The sequence below is a fragment of the Rattus norvegicus genome, chromosome 1, assembly GCF_021556685.1.
Source record: "Rattus norvegicus strain SHRSP/BbbUtx chromosome 1, alternate assembly SHRSP_T2T, whole genome shotgun sequence".
Classification (NCBI taxonomy): Eukaryota; Metazoa; Chordata; class Mammalia; order Rodentia; family Muridae; genus Rattus; species Rattus norvegicus.
In genome coordinates, this window is record NC_141534.1 from 265,299,342 (window position 1) to 265,317,862 (window position 18,521).

Sequence of the window (18,521 nt, forward strand, 5' to 3'; positions counted from 1 at the left end):
TGAAGAGGGTGTATAACTGGCTCCCTCTCTAGGATGGCATGATTTATGTTAGAGAACCACGATGCTGCATATTAAACCGTCAAGCACCAGACATCCTCAGGATGACCTCAGAGCCCTGTCCTGGCACTCCCCTTGGCAACCAGATGGGAATTCACAGATTGAAAGATACCCAGAAAACACAAAGATGCTTTGAGGGCTTCTGAACTCTTCTGTGAAAAGAAACCACTACAAGATTATTCCAATGATAAAGCCTGTCTCCACTGAGCCTGTGCAGACGAAGAGAGAGAGATTCCAAAGTTCCCTGATTTATCTGGCCCATTCCACTTTGCACTGGCTGATAAGAGCCTCAGCTTTCATTTTAGATTTGGTGGCCTACTTGAGGGTAGTCAGCATGTGGCTTCTGACAGCTTCCTTGGCCATGAATTGAGAGGCAGCTATACCAATCACTCCTTTGCCCAATTTGATGGTGCTCCTGTCTTATTTTCAATCCTAGCCACGGCTTTAATGTTTTGACAACTAGAAAGATCAGGGAAAACATGTGTTCAGAAGCTTGTCTTTCCTTTCTGTTTTAGTCCTCCTTTTTTCAGTACTGGGGACTAAAACCAGGGCTTTGGTCATGCTTGGCGGCTACACCTCAGGCCCTTAGAAGCTTAGCTTTTGTTTTCTTTGTATGTCTTTCCACCAAGCATCAGCTGAGCCATTCAAATCTGTCTCAAGAATGGAGTGTAGTCTGAACTATCTCCACAAACTAATTAAGCAAAGCTGGAGAAAACCGAGGGCGGGTGGAACACAGGCAGTCAGAATCGACACGTGCATGCATCAAGCAGCTGTCAGGCTTTGGTGTTTATGACTTGCACATATTAGCGGTTACAGAGAGGAATTCAATTAAATTGGTTCTCCGTGAATCATGGTGTCTGCTCTGTGGCTTTTTCTTATCTCTATATGACAAAGGAAGCTGGCTGCTCAGTCCTAGCTTTGTCAGGCTAACAAACCTGTGATTTTGACTAAATTATTCAGCCAGTCTGAACTTTATGACCTTCGTATATAAGTCTGAAGGTACGGAAACCTAGCTAGTAGAAATGTTGAGAGTTAATAAAGTAATAAGTGCAAAAGTGCTTCCTTAGCCCAATAGGCGTGTCCAACCTTCACCAATACTGTCACCTACAAAGCTCACATTGAGAGCCATATAAATAGTACACTTACAAAAGCTATATTGCAAGAAAACTTCATGTGTTAAATAAGTTTCTGGGTTTTTTTTATCAGACTGAATTAAAAGCTTTCCTCACTCACATGCGGCCCATGGAACACAGATGAAACAACCCTGGTAATGTCTGACTTAGAAGCACATAAAGAATTATTACATTGTTTGATTTTTTTCCCAATGTTTTCATGACTCATATTAAAAATAAATTTTTCTCTCAAATATACAAATAAAGAATAACACATATTCACAAAAGCCTAACTATTAATAAATATAATCACCTCATAAAAATGGAAAGAGAAAATATGATCATTTCAAAAGATGCAGAAAAGGCCTTCGACAAAATCCAACATCCCTTCGTGATAAAAGTCCTGGAAATATTAGGAATATAAAGGATATACCTAAACATAATAAATGCTGTTTACAGCAAGTCTATGTCCTACATTAAATTAGTGGTGAGAAATCAAAGATATTCCACTAAAATAAGGAACAAGGCAAAGCTGTCTATTCTCACTATATCTAATCAATATAGTACTTGAAGTTTTAGCTACAGCAATAAAACAACTGAAGGAAATCAAGGGGATACAAATTGGGAAAGAAGAAGTCAAGGTATCTTTATTTCAGGTGATTCAATAGTATCCAAAAGTAACCCTAAAAATCCCACTAGGCAACCTCTACAGCTGATAAACACTTTGAGCAAATTGGCTGGGAACAAGATTAACTTAAAAAACCATTTGTATACAGCCCCACCCTCCCATGTATATAAATGACAAATGGACCAAGAAAGAAATCAGGGAAACATCATCTTTCACAATAGCCCCAAATAATATAAAATATCTTGGGGTAACTCTAACCAAGCAATTGAAAAACTTATATAATAAAATCTCCAAGTCTTTTTTTTTAAAAGAAATTGATGAAGATATCAAATGACAGAAAAATCTCTCATCCTCATGGATCAGTAGACTTGACATAATAAAAATGGCCATCCTACCAAAATCAATCTGCAGATTTAACACAAACCCCATCAAAATTCCAACACAATTCTTTACATATCCTGAAAGTAAAATTCTCAACTTTATATGGAAAAACATATACCCAGAATATCTAAAACAACTTTTAACAATAAGAGAACTGCTGAAAATCTACCCATTCCCAATTTCACATTATACTTCAGTCTTATAGTAAGAAAGACCACATAATATTGACATAAGGGTGGACGCTTTAATCAGTGGAATAAAATTGAAGACCCAGAAAAACGTCCACACACCAATGGACACCTGATATTTCATAAAGAAGCCAGAAATACCCATTGGAAAGACAGCATCTTCAACAAAGGGTGCTAGTCAAACTGGATGTCTACACCTACAAGAGCGCAAATAGATCCATACCTATCAGCCTGCACAAAACTCAGATCCAAGTGGATTCAAAGACCTCACCATGAAACCAGATAAACTGAACCTGATAGAAGTGAAAGTGGGGAACGGCCTGGAACTCATGGAAGGGTAGTGTGGGGGAGGCAGAACCCCAAATGGATAGCTTTTGTCACCAAGTGAAGCTACATTCCTGAGCTTGGAGTACACTAAATTGAATTGTTGGCCAAAGGGAGCCCCAAACAACCCACGCTGTTGCCAAGACTCCATTGCTGAAGACAGCATCTATACCACTCATTGAACATGGAGAAGTTAAGCCTACATAAAGCCTTCACACCTATCTGCTAGCCTCTTGTTTAGAAGAAAGCACTCTGGATGCTCAAAGAAACACAAACCAAAAACTCACCTACAATGGTGTCCTGCCTACAAAATACTCTGATACACGGTAGCACTTGCTTATGGGAGTAACCAACCAATATCTGACTTGGCTGTGATGAAGAAGAGCCTGAGACTAGATAGCCCAGGTACCCAAGGTTGAAATCAAAACTACAGACAGCTCTTAAAACAACAGTAGCAATAAAACGGCTCCTAGTGGCATTCTGCTATACTAACAGATCGGTGCCTTGCTCCGCTATGATCAGAGAAGCTCCCTCTGGCAGCAGATGGGAACAAGTACAGAGGCCCACAGCCAAACATGGTGCAGAGACTATGAGACCATGAGACACTCAGTCCTAAATGGGAAATCTCCAAAAAATCCTTCTTCTCAGGAAGAGGTATAAAGAACATTAGACCCAGGTTATGGTAGGCACCGAGGCGGGAAAGTCCCTTAAATCAGCAGGCTTGATGGGCATATGACCTTTCAAAGTTGGAGGAGGATTCATGGGGTCTGCATGTGTCTGCACCAGATGCTGTCCTAGAGCTGGAAGGAGAGGTAAACACATGCCCCTAACCCGGAAGCCATCTCCAGCTGATAAACACTTGCAAATGAAAATGTCGATTTCTCCTAGGAAGTCTCACTGGAAAAACAGACTTCTCTAAGTGGTAGTCTGCATGTCCAACAGAAAACGGACTCCGTGACATCACTGGAGATTCCTTGTCTCATAACGTCATGTTACACTTTTTCTCCCCTCTTTTTCTTTTCTTTTATATCATTTTCAATTTTTTTATATTTACATCCTGCTCCCTCTCCCCCTCCCTGTCTCCTCCCTCCCTGCTTTCTCTCTCTCTCTCTCTCTCTCTCTCTCTCTCTCTCTCTCTCTCTCTCTCCCTCCCTCCCTCTCTCTGTCTCTGTCTCTCTCTCTCCCCCCCCCCTATAGGTCCTGTGCATATATATTATGGCTTCCAGTTTAGTGTCTTTTTGGGATTCCTAAGTGTGTCTTCTTCCTCTGTTTCTTTGTATTGCTCCCTTCCTATGTGTTAGTTTTTATCTTACCATGTTGTGTTATTTGTATCCCATAGAAAACTGTTTGTTTTCTAATAAGAGACACAATAAAATACAATATCCTGGGGTACAAGAAGGAAAGGGGAAAGGGGGGTAGATCTGGATGGGAGGGGAGGTGGGGAGGAAGTGGGGGGATTAGAGGTAGCAGAAATTGCAATCACCATTTGGTACATAAAGCAAATGACTATTAATAAAAAGAAAAAAATGAGTTAGATTCTCAAGAGAGTAAATTCCAATATCACATACACACACACACACACACACACACATTCATACACACACACATTCACACACACACATACACACACACACATTCATACACACACACATACACACACACATTCATACACACACACATTCACACACACACACATACACACACACACATTCATACACACAAACATTTGCACACACATTCATACACACATATACACACTCACACAAACACACACACACACACACACACACAGAGGCACTGGGAATTAGTGCACATGATTACAGATGATTGTGTCCCTTGATCTGTCGTCTTCAAGCTAGACAATCAGGGAAGCTGGCTGATGGGTAATTTGTGTACATTTTGATGTCTGACAATCTCCACGGCACCACTTGTGTTAAGTCTTCGAATAAAACCTGAAAAACAGTAGATCTGATGTCCAAGGGTAGAAGATCAATGTTGCACCTCAAAAGAGAACAGAGGAGACGAAGAGAGGGACTAGAAGAGGAGAGTGATAGAGGAAGAGGGAGGGGAGAGCCTGAGAGGAGAGGGGGAGGGCAGGAAGAAGAAGGAGGCGAGGTTGACAATATCTTTTCTCTGCTATTTCCTCTTCTGGGGGCCTCAATTGCCTGTGTGATGCCCATCCACACTGGTGAGGCAGTAAAGGTAACCTTGGCCCAGTCTGCAGATTCAAAGGACAATCTCTTCTGGAAATAATATCTCTCACACAAGAATTAATGCTCTATCAGGTCTCTATGTGTACCTTGACACATACAGTTAACCTTCACATTATCCAGAAGAAAGAGTGTATTTGTTCTTGTACACCACTGCATACATAAAGAGTCCTGCATGACTGTCTTGATTACTCTTCTATTGCTCTGAAGAGATGCCATGGCTAAAGCAACTGTCATGAAGGAAAGTATTTAATTGGGGCTTGATTACAGTTTAAGAGGGTTAGCTTATAACCGTCTTGATCGGTAGGCAGCAGGCAGGGAAAAAGAGAAACATTGGGTCTGGTGTGGGCTTTTAAAAGCTCAAAGCTCACCCTCAATGATATACCACCTCCAACAAGGTCAGATTTCCTAATCCTTCCTAAATAGTTCACCAGCCTGGGGACAAAGTATGCAAGTACAAGAGCCTCTGTGTATCACTTTCATTCAAACCACAGTGACCAAAGAGGTTGACCTGGACACCCATTCAGGAAGGGCCGCACCAGACAACTGCAATGCAGAAAACAGGAGACACCGATTCACATTAGGATCGGTTAAAGAGTCTAAAGCCACAAGGACGCCAAATAAGGTACAGATGAAGATCTACCTTCAACTCTTGACAAGGCCATGAAGCAACTCCTGGTCTTCCATTAGTCTATGTAAATAATTAAAAGAAAGCTGATTTTTAGTTTAAAGCAATTGCAGGGCCAGAGAGATAGTTCAGCAGTTAAGAACATTTGCTGCTGGGGTTGGGGATTTAGCTCAGTAGTAGAGCACTTGCCTAGCAAGCCCAAGGCCCTGGGTTCAGTTCCCAGCTCCGAAAAAAAGAAAAAAAAAAAAAAAAAAAGAACATTTGCTACTGTTGCAGGGGACCTGATTTCAAATCCCAGCACCCACGAGGCAGCTCGCAACTGTCTGTAACTCCAGTTCAATGGGTCTGCTGCCCTTTTCCAGCTTCCACAAGCACTGTATGCATGTGATGCACATTTTTGCATGCAGACAAACACTTGAGAAAGTAAACTTTTCAACATTTTTAAAATGATTGCAGTCCATTTTATTCTAAGAATAAAGTAACCAGCACTTATTTTTAACTTTCTCCTAAGTAGAAAAACTTTTCACAGATTCAAAACTTTCTGAGACATGTCTTCCAACAAGTATTTGTTAACAAACTCAGTGTGGTGTATGCATGCAGTATTTGAATATGTGCATATCCATGTATGTGCACATGTATGTAGAGGTCCATATCAGGGGTTTTACTCTATGGCTCTGTGTTACTCAGTGTTTCTATTCCTTGGAAAGGAAAGGGTTTATTCAGCTTACACTTCCACATTGCTGTTCATCACCAAAGGAAGTCAGGACTGGAACTCACACAGGGCAGGAAGCAGGAGCTGATGCAGAGGCCATGGAGGGATGCTACTTACTGGCTTGCTTCCCCTGGCTTGCTCAACTTGCTCTCTTATAGAACCCAGGACCACCAGCCCAGGGATGGTAACAGCCACAAGGGGCCCTCCCACCCTTGATCACTAACTGAGAAAATGCCTTACGGCTGGATCTCATAGAGGCATTTCCTCAAGAGAGTCTCCTTTCGCTGAGATAACTCCAACTTGTGTCAAGTCGATACACAAAATCAGCCAGCACATGCTCTGAAACTTATTTTTGAAAACATCGAACCCTATTGTGCCCAGAGCATCATTTGCTTCCCCTTCCACTGGTGCTCTTACTAGGCTATTCATTGCTACCTATGAGGTCAGAGTCCAGGGTCAGTCCATGTATAGTCTTTAGGTAGTGGCTTAGTCCCTGGAAGCTCTGGTTGCTTGGCATTGTTGTACATATGGGGTCTCGAGCCGCTTCAGCTCTTTCAGTCCTTTCTGTGATTCCTTCAACAGGGGTCCTGTTCTCAGTTCAGTGGTTTGCTGGTGGCATTCGCCTCTGTATTTGCTGTATTCTGGCTGTGTCTCTCAGGAGAGATCTACATCCGGCTCCTGTCAGCCTGCACTTCTTTGCTTCATCCATCTTGTCTAATTGGGTGGCTGTATATGTATGGGCCACATGTGGGGCAGGCTCTGAATGGGTGTTCCTTCAGTCTCTGTTTTAATCTTTGCCTCTCTCTTCCGTGCCAAGGGTATTCTTGTTCCCCTTTTAAAGAAGAAGTGAAGCATCCGTATTTTGGTCATCCTTCTTTAGTTTCATGTATTCTGTGCATTTAGGGTAATTCAAGCATTTGGGCTAATAGCCACTTAGCAATGAGTGCATACCATGTGTGTTTTTCTGTCATTAGGTTACCATACTCGGGATTATATTTTCCATTTCCATCCATTTGTCTATGAATTTCATAAAGTCATTGTTTTTGATAGCTGAGTAATATTCCATTGTGTAGATGTACCACATTTTCTGTATCCATTCTTCTGTTGAAGGGCATCTGGGATCTTTCCAGCTTCTGGTTATTATAAATAAGGATGCTATGAACATAGTGGAGCATGTGTCTTTTTTATATGTTGGAACACCTTTTGGGTATATGCCCAAGAGAGGTATAGTTGGGTCCTCAGGTAGTACAATATCGACTTTTCTGAGGAACCTCCAGACTGATTTCCAGAATGGTGGTACCAGTCTGCAATCCCACCAACAATGAAGGAGTCTTCCTCTTTCTCCACATCCTCGCTAGCATCTGCTGTCACCGGAGTTTTTGATCTTGGTCATTCTGACTGGTGTGAGGTGGAATCTCAGGGTTGTTTTGATTTGCATTTCCCATATGACTAAAGATGTTGAACATTTCTTTAGGTGCTTCTGAGCCATTGAATATTCCTCAGCTGTGAATTCTTTGTTTAGCTCTGAACCCCATTTTTTAATAGGGTTATTTGTCTCCCTGTGGTCTAACTTCTTGAGTTCTTTGTATATTTTGGATATAAGCCTTCTATCAGTTGTAGGATTGGTAAAGATCTTTTCCCAATCTGTTGGTTGCCGTTTTGTCCTAACCACAGTGTCCTTTGCCTTACAGAAGCTTTGCAGTTTTATGAGATCCCATTTGTCGATTCTTGATCTTAGAGCATAAGCCATTGGTGTTTTGTTCAGGAAATTTTTTCCAGTGCCCATGTGTTCCAGATGCTTCCCTAGTTTTTCTTCTATTAGTTTGAGTGTGTCTGGTTTGATGTGGAGGTCCTTGATCCACTTGGACTTAAGCTTTGTACAGGGTGATAAGCATGGATCGATCTGCATTCTTCTACATGTTGACCTCCAGTTGAACCAGCACCATTTGCTGAAAATGCTATCATTTTTCCATTGGATGGTTTTGGCTCCTTTGTCAAAAATCAAGTGACCATAGGTGTGTGGGTTCATTTCTGGGTCTTCAATTCTATTCCATTGGTCTATCTGTCTGTCTCTGTACCAATACCATGCAGTTTTTATCACTATTGCTCTGTAATACTGCTTGAGTTCAGGGATACTGATTCCCCCTGAAGTCCTTTTATTGTTGAGGATAGCTTTAGCTATCCTGTGTTTTTTGTTATTCCAGATGAATTTGCAAATTGTTCTGTCTAACTCTTTGAAGGATTGGATTGGTATTTTGATGGGGATTGCATTGAATCTGTAGATTGCTTTTGGTAAAATGGCCATTTTTACTATATTAATCCTGCCAATCCATGAGCATGGGAGATCTTTCCATCTTCTGTGCTCTTCTTCAGTTTCTTTCTTCAGTGTCTTGAAGTTCTTATTGTACAGATCTTTTACTTGCTTGGTTAAAGTCACACCAAGGTACTTTATATTATTTGGGTCTATTATGAAGGGTGTCGTTTCCCTAATTTCTTTCTCGGCTTGTTTCTCTTTTGTATAGAGGAAGGCAACTGATTTATTTGAGTTAATTTTATACCCAGCCACTTTGTTGAAGTTGTTTATCAGCTTTAGTCGTTCTCTGGTGGAACCTTTGGGATCACTTAAATATGCTATCATGTCATCTGCAAATAGTGATATTTTGACCTCTTCTTTTCCGATCTGTATCCCCTTGATCTCCTTTTGTTGTCTGATTGCTCTGGCTAGAACTTCAAGAACTATATTGAATAAATAGGGAGAGAGTGGGCAGCCTTGTTTAGTCCCTGATTTTAGTGGGATTGCTTCAAGTTTCTCTCCATTTAGTTTAATGTTAGCAACTGGTTTGCTGTATATGGCTTTTACTATGTTTAGGTATGGGCCTTGAATTCCTATTCTTTCCAGGACTTTTATCATGAAGGGGTGTTGAATTTTGTCAAATGCTTTCTCAGCATCTAATGAAATGATCATGTGGTTCTGTTCTTTCAGTTTGTTTATATAATGGATCACGTTGATGGTTTTCTGTATATTAAACCATCCCTGCATGCCTGGGATGAAGCCTACTTGATCATGGTGGATGATTGTTTTGATGTGCTCTTGAATTCGGTTTGCCAGAATTTTATTGAGTATTTTTGCGTCGATATTCATAAGAGAAATTGGTCTGAAGTTCTCTTTCTTTGTTGGGTCTTTGTGTGGTTTAGGTATAAGAGTAATTGTGGCTTCGTAGAAGGAATTCGGTAGTGCTCCATCTGTTTCAATTTTGTGGAATAGTTTGGACAATATTGGTATGAGGTCTTCTATGAAGGTTTGATAGAATTCTGCACTAAACCTGTCTGGACCTGGGCTCTTTTTGGTTGGGAGACCTTTAATGACTGCTTCTATTTCCTTAGGAGTTATGGGGTTGTTTAACTGGTTTATCTGTTCCTGATTTAACTTCGATACCTGGTATCTGTCTAGGAAATTGTCCATTTCCTCCAGATTTTCAAGTTTTGTTGAATATAGGTTTTTATAGTAAGATCTGATGATTTTTTGAATTTCCTCTGAATCTGTAGTTATGTCTCCCTTTTCATTTCTGATTTTGTTAATTTGGACGCACTCTCTGTGTCCTCTCGTTAGTCTGGCTAAGGGTTTATCTATCTTGTTGATTTTCTCAAAGAACCAACTTTTGGTTCTGTTGATTCTTTCTATGGTCCTTTTTGTTTCTACTTGGTTGATTTCAGCTCTGAGTTTGATTATTTCCTGCCTTCTACTCCTCCTGGGTGTATTTGCTTCTTTTTGTTCTAGAGCTTTTAGGTGTGCTGTCAAGCTGCTGACATATGCTCTTTCCTGTTTCTTTCTGCAGGCACTCAGCGCTATGAGTTTTCCTCTTAGCACAGCTTTCATTGTGTCCCATAAGTTTGGGTATGTTGTACCTTCATTTTCATTAAATTCTAAAAAGTTTTTAATTTCTTTCTTTATTTCTTCCTTGACCAGGTTATCATTGAGTGGAGCATTGTTCAATTTCCACGTATATGTGGGCATTCTTCCCTTATTGTTATTGAAGACCAGTTTTAGGCTGTGGTGGTCCGATAGCACGCATGGGATTATTTCTATCTTTCTGTACCTGTTGAGGCCCGTTTTTTGACCAATTATATGGTCAATTTTGGAGAAAGTACCATGAGGAGCTGAGAAGAAGTTATATCTTTTGCTTTAGGATAGAATGTTCTATAAATATCCGTTAAGTCCATTTGGCTCATGACTTCTCTTAGTCTGTCGACATCACTGTTTAATTTCTGTTTCCATCTGTCCATTGATGAGAGTGGGGTGTTGAAATCTCACACTATTATTGTGTGAGGTGCAATGTGTGTTTTGAGCTTTAGTAAGGTTTCTTTTACATATGTAGGTGCCCTTGTATTTGGAGCATAGATATTTAGGATTGAGAGTTCATCTTGGTGGATTTTTCCTTTGATGAATATGAAGTGTCCTTCCTTATCTTTTTTGATGACTTTTAGTTGGAAATTGATTTTATTTGATATTAGAATGGCTACTCCAGCTTGCTTCTTCTGACCATTTGCTTGGAAAGTTGTTTTCCAGCCTTTCACTCTGAGGTAGTGTCTGTCTTTGTCTCTGAGGTGTGTTTCCTGTAGGCAGCAGAATACAGGGTCCTCGTTGCGTATCCAGTTTGTTAATCTATGTCTTTTTATTGGGGAGTTGAGGCCATTGATATTGAGAGATATTAAGGAATAGTGATTATTGCTTCCCGTTATATTCATATTTGGATGTGAGGTTATGTTTCTGTGCTTTATTCTCTTTGTTTTGTTGCCAAGACGATTAGTTTCTTGCTTCTTCTAGGGTATAGCTTGCCTCCTTATGTTGGGCTTTACCATTTATTATCCTTTGTAGTGCTGGATTTGTAGAAAGATATTGTGTAAATTTGGTTTTGTCATGGAATATCTTGGTTTCTCCATCAATGTTAATTGAGAGTTTTGCAGGATACAGTAACCTGGGCTGGCATTTGTGTTCTCTTAGGGTCTGTATGACATCAGTCCAGGATCTTCTGGCCTTCATAGTTTCTGGCGAGAAGTCTGGTGTGATTCTGATAGGTCTGCCTTTATATGTTACTTGACCTTTTTCCCTTACTGCTTTTAATATTCTTTCTTTATTTTGTGCGTTTGGTGTTTTGACAATTATGTGACGGGAGGTGTTTCTTTTCTGCTCCAATCTATTTGGAGTTCTGTAGGCTTCTTGTATGCCTATGGGTATCTCTTTTTTTAGGTTAGGGAAGTTTTCTTCTATGATTTTGTTGAAGATATTTACTGGTCCTTTGAGCTGGGAGTCTTCACTCTCTTCTATACCTATTATCCTTAGGTTTGATCTTCTCATTGAGTCCTGGATTTCCTGTATGTTTTGGACCAGTAGCTTTTTCCGCTTTACATTATCTTTGACAGTTGAGTCAATGATTTCTATGGAATCTTCTGCTCCTGAGATTCTCTCTTCCATCTCTTGTATTCTGTTGGTGAAGCTTGTATCTACAGCTCCTTGTCTCTTCTTTTGGTTTTCTATATCCAGGGTTGTTTCCATGTGTTCTTTCTTGATTGCTTCTATTTCCATTTTTAATTTCTTCAACTGTTTGATTGTGTTTTCCTGGAATTCTTTCAGGGATTTTTGTGTCTCCTCTCTATGGGCTTCTACTTGTTTATTTATGTTTTCCTGGAATTCTTTCAGGGATTTTTGTGTCTCCTCTCTATGGGCTTCTACTTGTTTATTTATGTTTTCCTGGAATTCTTTCAGGCATTTTTGCGATTCCTCTCTGTAGGCTTCTACTTGTTCTCTAAGGGAGTGCTTCACGTCTTTCTTGAAGTCCTCCAGCATCATGATCAAAAATGATTTTGAAACTAGATCTTGCTTTTCTGGTGTGTTTGGATATTCCATGTTTGTTTTGATGGGAGAATTGGGCTCCGATGGTGCCATGTAGCCTTGGTTTCTGTTGCTTGGGTTCCTGCGCTTGCCTCTTGCCATCAGATTATCTCTAGTGTTACTTTGTTCTGCTATTTCTGACAGTGGCTAGACTGTCCTATAAGCCTGTGTGTCAGGAGTGCTGTAGACCTGTTTTCCTCTCTTTCAGTCAGTTATGGGGACAGAGTGTTCTGCTTTCGGGCGTGTAGTTTTTCCTCTCTACAGGTCTTCAGCTGTTCCTGTGGGCCTGTGTCCCAAGCTCACCAGGCAGCTTTCTTGCAGCAGAAAATTTGGTCTTACCTGTGGTCCCAAGGCTCAAGTTCACTCGTGGGGTGCTGCCCAGGGGCTCTCTGCAGCGGCAGCAACCAGGAAGACCTGTGCCGCCGTTTCCGGGAGCTTCAGTGCACCAGGGTTCCAGATGGTCTTTGGCTTTTTCCTCTGGCGTCCGAGATGTGTGTGCAGAGAGCAGTCTCACCTGGTTTCCCAGGCTTGTCTGCCTCTCTGAAGGTTTAGCTCTCCCTCCCACGGGATTTGGGTGCAGAGAACTGTTTATCCGGTCTGTTTCCTTCAGGTTCAGGCGGTGTCTCAGGCAGGGGTCCTGCCGCTCCTGGGCCCTCCCCCACGGGAGCCCAGAGGCCTTATACAGTTTCCTCTTGGGCCAGGGATGTGGGCAGGGGTGAGCAGTGTTGGTGGTCTCTTCTGCTCTGCAGCCTCGGGAGTGCCCACCTGACCAGGCGGTGAGGTCTCTCTCTCTCACGGGGTCTGGGAGCAGAGAGCTGCCGATGAATTTTGTCACATGCTTTCTCAGCATCTAATGAAATGATCCTGTGGCTTTTATCTGTCAGTTTGTTTATATAGTTGATTATGTTTATGGTTTTCCGTGTATCAAACCATCCCTGCATACCTGAGATGAAGCCTACTTGATCATGATGGATGACTGTTTTTATGCGTTCTTGGATTCAGTTTGCAAGAATTTTATTGAGTATTTTTGTGTCGATATTCATAAGGGAAATTGGTTTGAAGTTCTCTTTCTTTGTTGGGTCTTTGTGTGGTTTAGGTATAAGAGTAATTGTGGCTTCATAGAAGGAATTCGGTAGTGCTCCATCTGTTTCAATTTTGTGGAATAGTTTGGATAGTATTGGTATGAGGTCTTCTATGAAGGTCTGATAGAATTCTGCACTGAACCCATCTGAACCTGGGCTCTTTTTGGTTGGGAGACCTTTAATGACTGCTTCTATTTCTTTAGGAGTTATGGGGTTGTTTAAATGGTTTATCTGTTCCTTGTTTAACTTCATTACTTGATATTTGTCTAGGAAATTGTCCATTTCCTCCAGATTTTCAAGTTTTGTTGAATATAGGCTTTTGTAGTAGGATCTGATGATTGTTTGAATTTCCTCTGATTCTGTTGTTATGTCTCCCTTTTCATTTCTGATTTTGCTAATTTGGACACTCTCTCTGTGTCCTCTGGTTACTCTGGCTAAGGGTTTATCTATCTTGTTGATTTTCTCAAAGAACCAGCTTTTGGTTCTGTTGATTCTTTGTTTAGTCCTTTTTGTTTCTACTTGGTTGATTTTAGCTCTGAGTTTGATTATTTCCTGCCTTCTACTCCTCCTGGGTGTTTTTGCTTTTTTTATTCTAGAGCTTTTAGGTGTGCTGTCAAGCTGCTGATATATGCTCTCTCCTGTTTCTTTCTACTCAGAGCTATGGGTTTTCCTGTTACCACACCTTTCATAGTGTCCCATAAATTTGGGTATGTTGTACCTTCATTTTCATTAAATTCTAAGAAGTCTTTAATTTCTTTCTTTATTTCTTCCTTGACCAGGCTATTGTTGAGTAGAGCATTGTTCAACTTCCATGTATATGTGGACGTTCTTTCCTTATTGTTATTGAAGACCAGCTTTAGCCCTTGGTGGTCTGATAGGATGCGTGGGATTATTTGTAGCTTTCTGTATCTGTTGAGGCCTGTTATATAACCAATTATATGGTCAGTTTTGGAGAATGTACCATGAGGTGGTGAGAAGAAGGTATATCCTTTTGTTTTAAGATCGAATGTTTTATAAATATCTGTTAAGTCCATTTGGTTCATAACTTCTGTTCATCTGTCTATGTCTTTGTTTAATTTCTGTTTCCGTGATCTGTCCATTGATGAGAGTGGGGTATTGAAATCTCCTACTATTATTGTATGAGGTGTAATATGTGCTTTGAGTTTAGTAAGGTTTTTTATGTATGCAGTTGCCTTGTATTTGGAGCAAGATATTTAGGAGTGAGAGTTCATCTTGGTGGATTTTTCCTTTGATGAATATAAAGTGTCCTTCTTTATCTTTTTTGGTGACTTTTGGTTGAAAATCGATTTTGTTTGATATTAGAATGGCTACTCCAGCTTGCTTCTTCAGACCATTTGCTTGGAAAGTTGCTTTCCAGCCATTTACTCTGAGTTAGTGTCTGTCTTTGTCTCTGAGGCAGCAAAACACTGGGTCCTCATTCCATATCCAGTTTGTTTATCTGTGTCTTTTTATTGGGTAAATGAGTCCATTGATGTTGAGAGATATTAAGGAATAGTGATTGTTGCTTCCTGTTATCTTTGTATTTGGAGGTGAGATTATGTTTGTGTGCTTCTCTTCTCTTTGTTTTGTTACAAAAAGATTAGTTTCTTGCTTTTTCTAGGGTGTAGCTTGCTTCCTTATGTTGGGCTTTACCATTTATTATCCTTTGTAGCGCTGGATTTGTAGAAAGATATTGTGTAAATTTGGTTTTGTCATAGAATATCTTGGTTTCTCCATCTATGTTAATTGAGAATTTTGCTGGATACAGTAACCTGGGCTGGCATTTGTGTTCTCTTAAGGTCTGTATGACATCTGTCCAGGATCTTCTGGCTTTCATAATCTCTGGTGAGAAGTCTGGTGTAATTCTGATAGGTCTACCTTTATATGTTATTTGACCTTTTTCCCTTACTGCTTTTAATATTCTTTCTTTGTTTCATGCATTTGGTGTTTTGACTATTATGTGATGGGAGAAGTTTCTTTTCTGGTCCAATCTATTTGGAGTTCTGTAGGCTTCTTGTATGTTTATGGGCATCTCTTTGTTTAGGTTAGGGAAGTTTTCTTCTATGATTTTGTTGAAGATATTTACTGGTCCTTTGAGTTGGGAGTCTTCACTCTCTTCTATACCTATTATCCTTAAGTTTGATCTTCTCATTGAGTCCTGGATTTCCTGTATGTTTTGGGCCAGTAACTTTTTCCATTTTACATTATCTTTGACAATTGTGTTGATGATCTATGGAATCTTCTGCTCCTGAGATTCTCTCTTCTATCTCTTGTATTCTGTTAGTGATGCTTGTATCTATGACTCCTTGTCTCTTCCTTTGGTTTTCTATATCCAGGGTTGTCTCCCTTTGTGCTTTCTTTATTGTTTATATGTCCCATTTTCAATTCCTTCACCTGTTTGATTGTGTTTTCCTGGAATTCTTTCAGGGATCTTTGTGTTTCCTCTCCAAGGGCTTCTACTTGTTTACTTGTGCTTTCCTGCATTTCTCTAAGGGAGTTCTTTATGTCTTTCTTAAATCATCATGATCAAATGTGATTTTAAATCTAGATCTTGCTTTTCTAGTGTGATTAGATATTCAGTGTTTGCTTTGTTGGGAGAATTGGGCTCTGATGATGCCATGTAGTCTTGGTTTCTATTGCTTGGGTGCCTGGGTTCCTGCGTTTGTCTCTCGCCATCAGGTTGTCTCCGGTGTTACCTTGTTTTGCTATTTCTGACAGTGGCTGACCTTCCTATAGGCCTGTGTGTCAGGAGTGCTGTAGACCTGTTTTCCTGTTTTCTTTCAGCCAGTTATGGGAACAGAGTGTTCTACTCTCAGGCATGTAGTCGTTCCTGTCCATTGGCTTTCAGCTGTCCCTGTGGATGGGAACCAGAATGGCCTGCCCCTACTTCTCCTAGGTCCCTGTGCTCAGGGGGCCCAGATGGCACTAGGTGTTTTCCTCTAGAATCAGAAATGTGGGCAGAGAGTAGTCTCCTCTGGTTTCCCAGGTGTGTCTGCCCCTCTGAAGGTCTGGCTCTCCCTCCCACATGATTTGGGTGCAGGGAGCTATTTGACTGGGTTTGCTCAGATTCAGGCGCAGTCTGGACCTCAGGTTTCCTGCAGTTTAACTGCTCCAATCTTCCTGTGCCCAGAGGCACTATACAGTTTCTTCTTGGGCCAAGGATGTGGGCAAAGGTGGGCATAAGTTGCAGTCTCTCCTTCCCTGCAGTCTCAGGATTGCCCACACTTCTAGGCGATCAGCTCTCTCTCCCACGGGGTTTGGGAACAGGGAGCTGTGGGCGTCAGCCCCATGTAGTCATTTTTAATATAAAGAGAAAGTGTGTGAAGTATTCAACATCATTGCTAATTTCCATCTGTAAATGTTGCCTGGCTTAGTCCTACAGACAGATATAACAGATTCCCCTACTACTACCTAAGAATACATCAAGACCTGTAATAGACATGTCGTTTGGGACACCTACGCTGCTGCATAGCTAGGCTGAACACATCCATTGCTATTTTGAACCAGAGCAGCTGCGATCACCTACATGAAACCCCATGTGGTCTGGATTACTGCCATTTCCTTGAAGAATGAGGTAGAAGGCTGACAGGGCTGGCAGGGCTCAGGAGCCTTTAGGAGCTCCTCCCAAGGGCCATCCCCTGCTCAAGGTTATACAGAGATGAACAATGAATGGCCATTGCTCTGTTCAGTTTTTTTGCACACACACACGATATTCTTTGGTATTTAACCTTTCGTGAGTTGTTAATACTGTGGGTGAGATTCCTCAGGGATATAGATGCTTTAAGTGTTAAAGAACCTTCCTGCTGGTGTAATTGCCTTTGAGTAACCCAGTTTCCTGTGAGAGATCCCAATAAGCTGAACTCAGCTGAACTGGTCAGAATCCTTTCATTGGTCCGTTGGTGTTCTCTTGGTCTGGAATGGATAGATATTTCTTTATTTTCCCCAGGAAGAGGCCTAAGATGTCTGCAATTTGAAAACTTTCATAATTGTGTAATTATATAAATTAGGCTTTGTTTTAATTTTTATTTCCATGTATTGAAAACAAATTCTTTTCTCATACAATCTGTCTTGATTACAGTTTCCCTCCCTCGATTACTCCCAGTCCCTCTCCAAATCCCCTCCCTTCCAGATCCGCTCCTTTTCTGCCATTTATTAGAAAAGAACAGGCCTCTGGAAAATTACAATCAAACATAACAAATAAAATGTATTAAGATAAAATAAAACCATCACATCAAGGCCAGGCAACCCAACAGAAGGAAATAACCTTAGGCAGAAGAATCAGAGGCCCACATTTGGACACTCAGGAACCACATAAAAACACTAAGCTGATACTCATGGCTAATGTTACCACTAAAGGCCAAGCAGATGTCTATGGTCTGAGCTGCCACCTGAAGCCATTGTTGACCATGATGGTTTGAAAAGGAATGGCCTCCATAGGGAGTGGCACTACCTGGAGGTGTGGCATTGTTGGAAGAAGTGTGTCACTATGGGGGTGGACTCTGAGGTCTATGCTCAAGCTTCATCCAATGTGGCACACAGTTTCTTCTGCTGTCCGCAGATTAAAATGTGGAACTCTCAGCTATTTCTCTAGCACCACACTTGCCTGCCTGCCACCATGTTTCTCGCCATAATGATAATGGACTGAATCTCTGAAGCTGTAAGCCAGCCCCAATTAAATGTTCTTTATTAGAGTTGCCTTGGTCATGGTCTCTCTTCACAGCAATAAAACCCTTACTAAGACATTGTGGCTGCCCTGCCACAGAGGATCATGTTCATATCCATGGCCCTACTGCAGCCACAGGCTGTTTTGATATCTAAGACCCATATTGCCTCCAAGTACCATGATCGTATCCATGGTTCATGCTGCAGCCTTACTGATGTCCATGATCCAAGTTATCACCAAAGGCCATAGGAATACCCATGCTACTACCTGAATCCATGTCAATATCTGCGGTCCATGCTGAAATAGGAGGCCGTGGGCATGTTTGTGGTCTATGTTCCCATTAAAGGCCACCTGGGGTCCATGTTAGCCCTGAAGGCCATGTTGATGCATGTAGCCTGTGCTATCACCTGAGGCCGTATTGATGTCCATAATCCATTATGGACCATCCTTGGTCCTGATGTGGCCAAGGGCCATGTGAATGTTCATGGTCTGTGATGCTGCCTGAAACCATGTTGATGCCTGAGGGCCATGCTGCCACTAGAGGACATGCTTGTGTGTGGGCTGGGCTACCACCTGAGGCCATGTTGATGTCTACCAGGATCTGCTTAGTCTCCTGTGAATGGGGACGGAGAGTGAGAAACTGAAA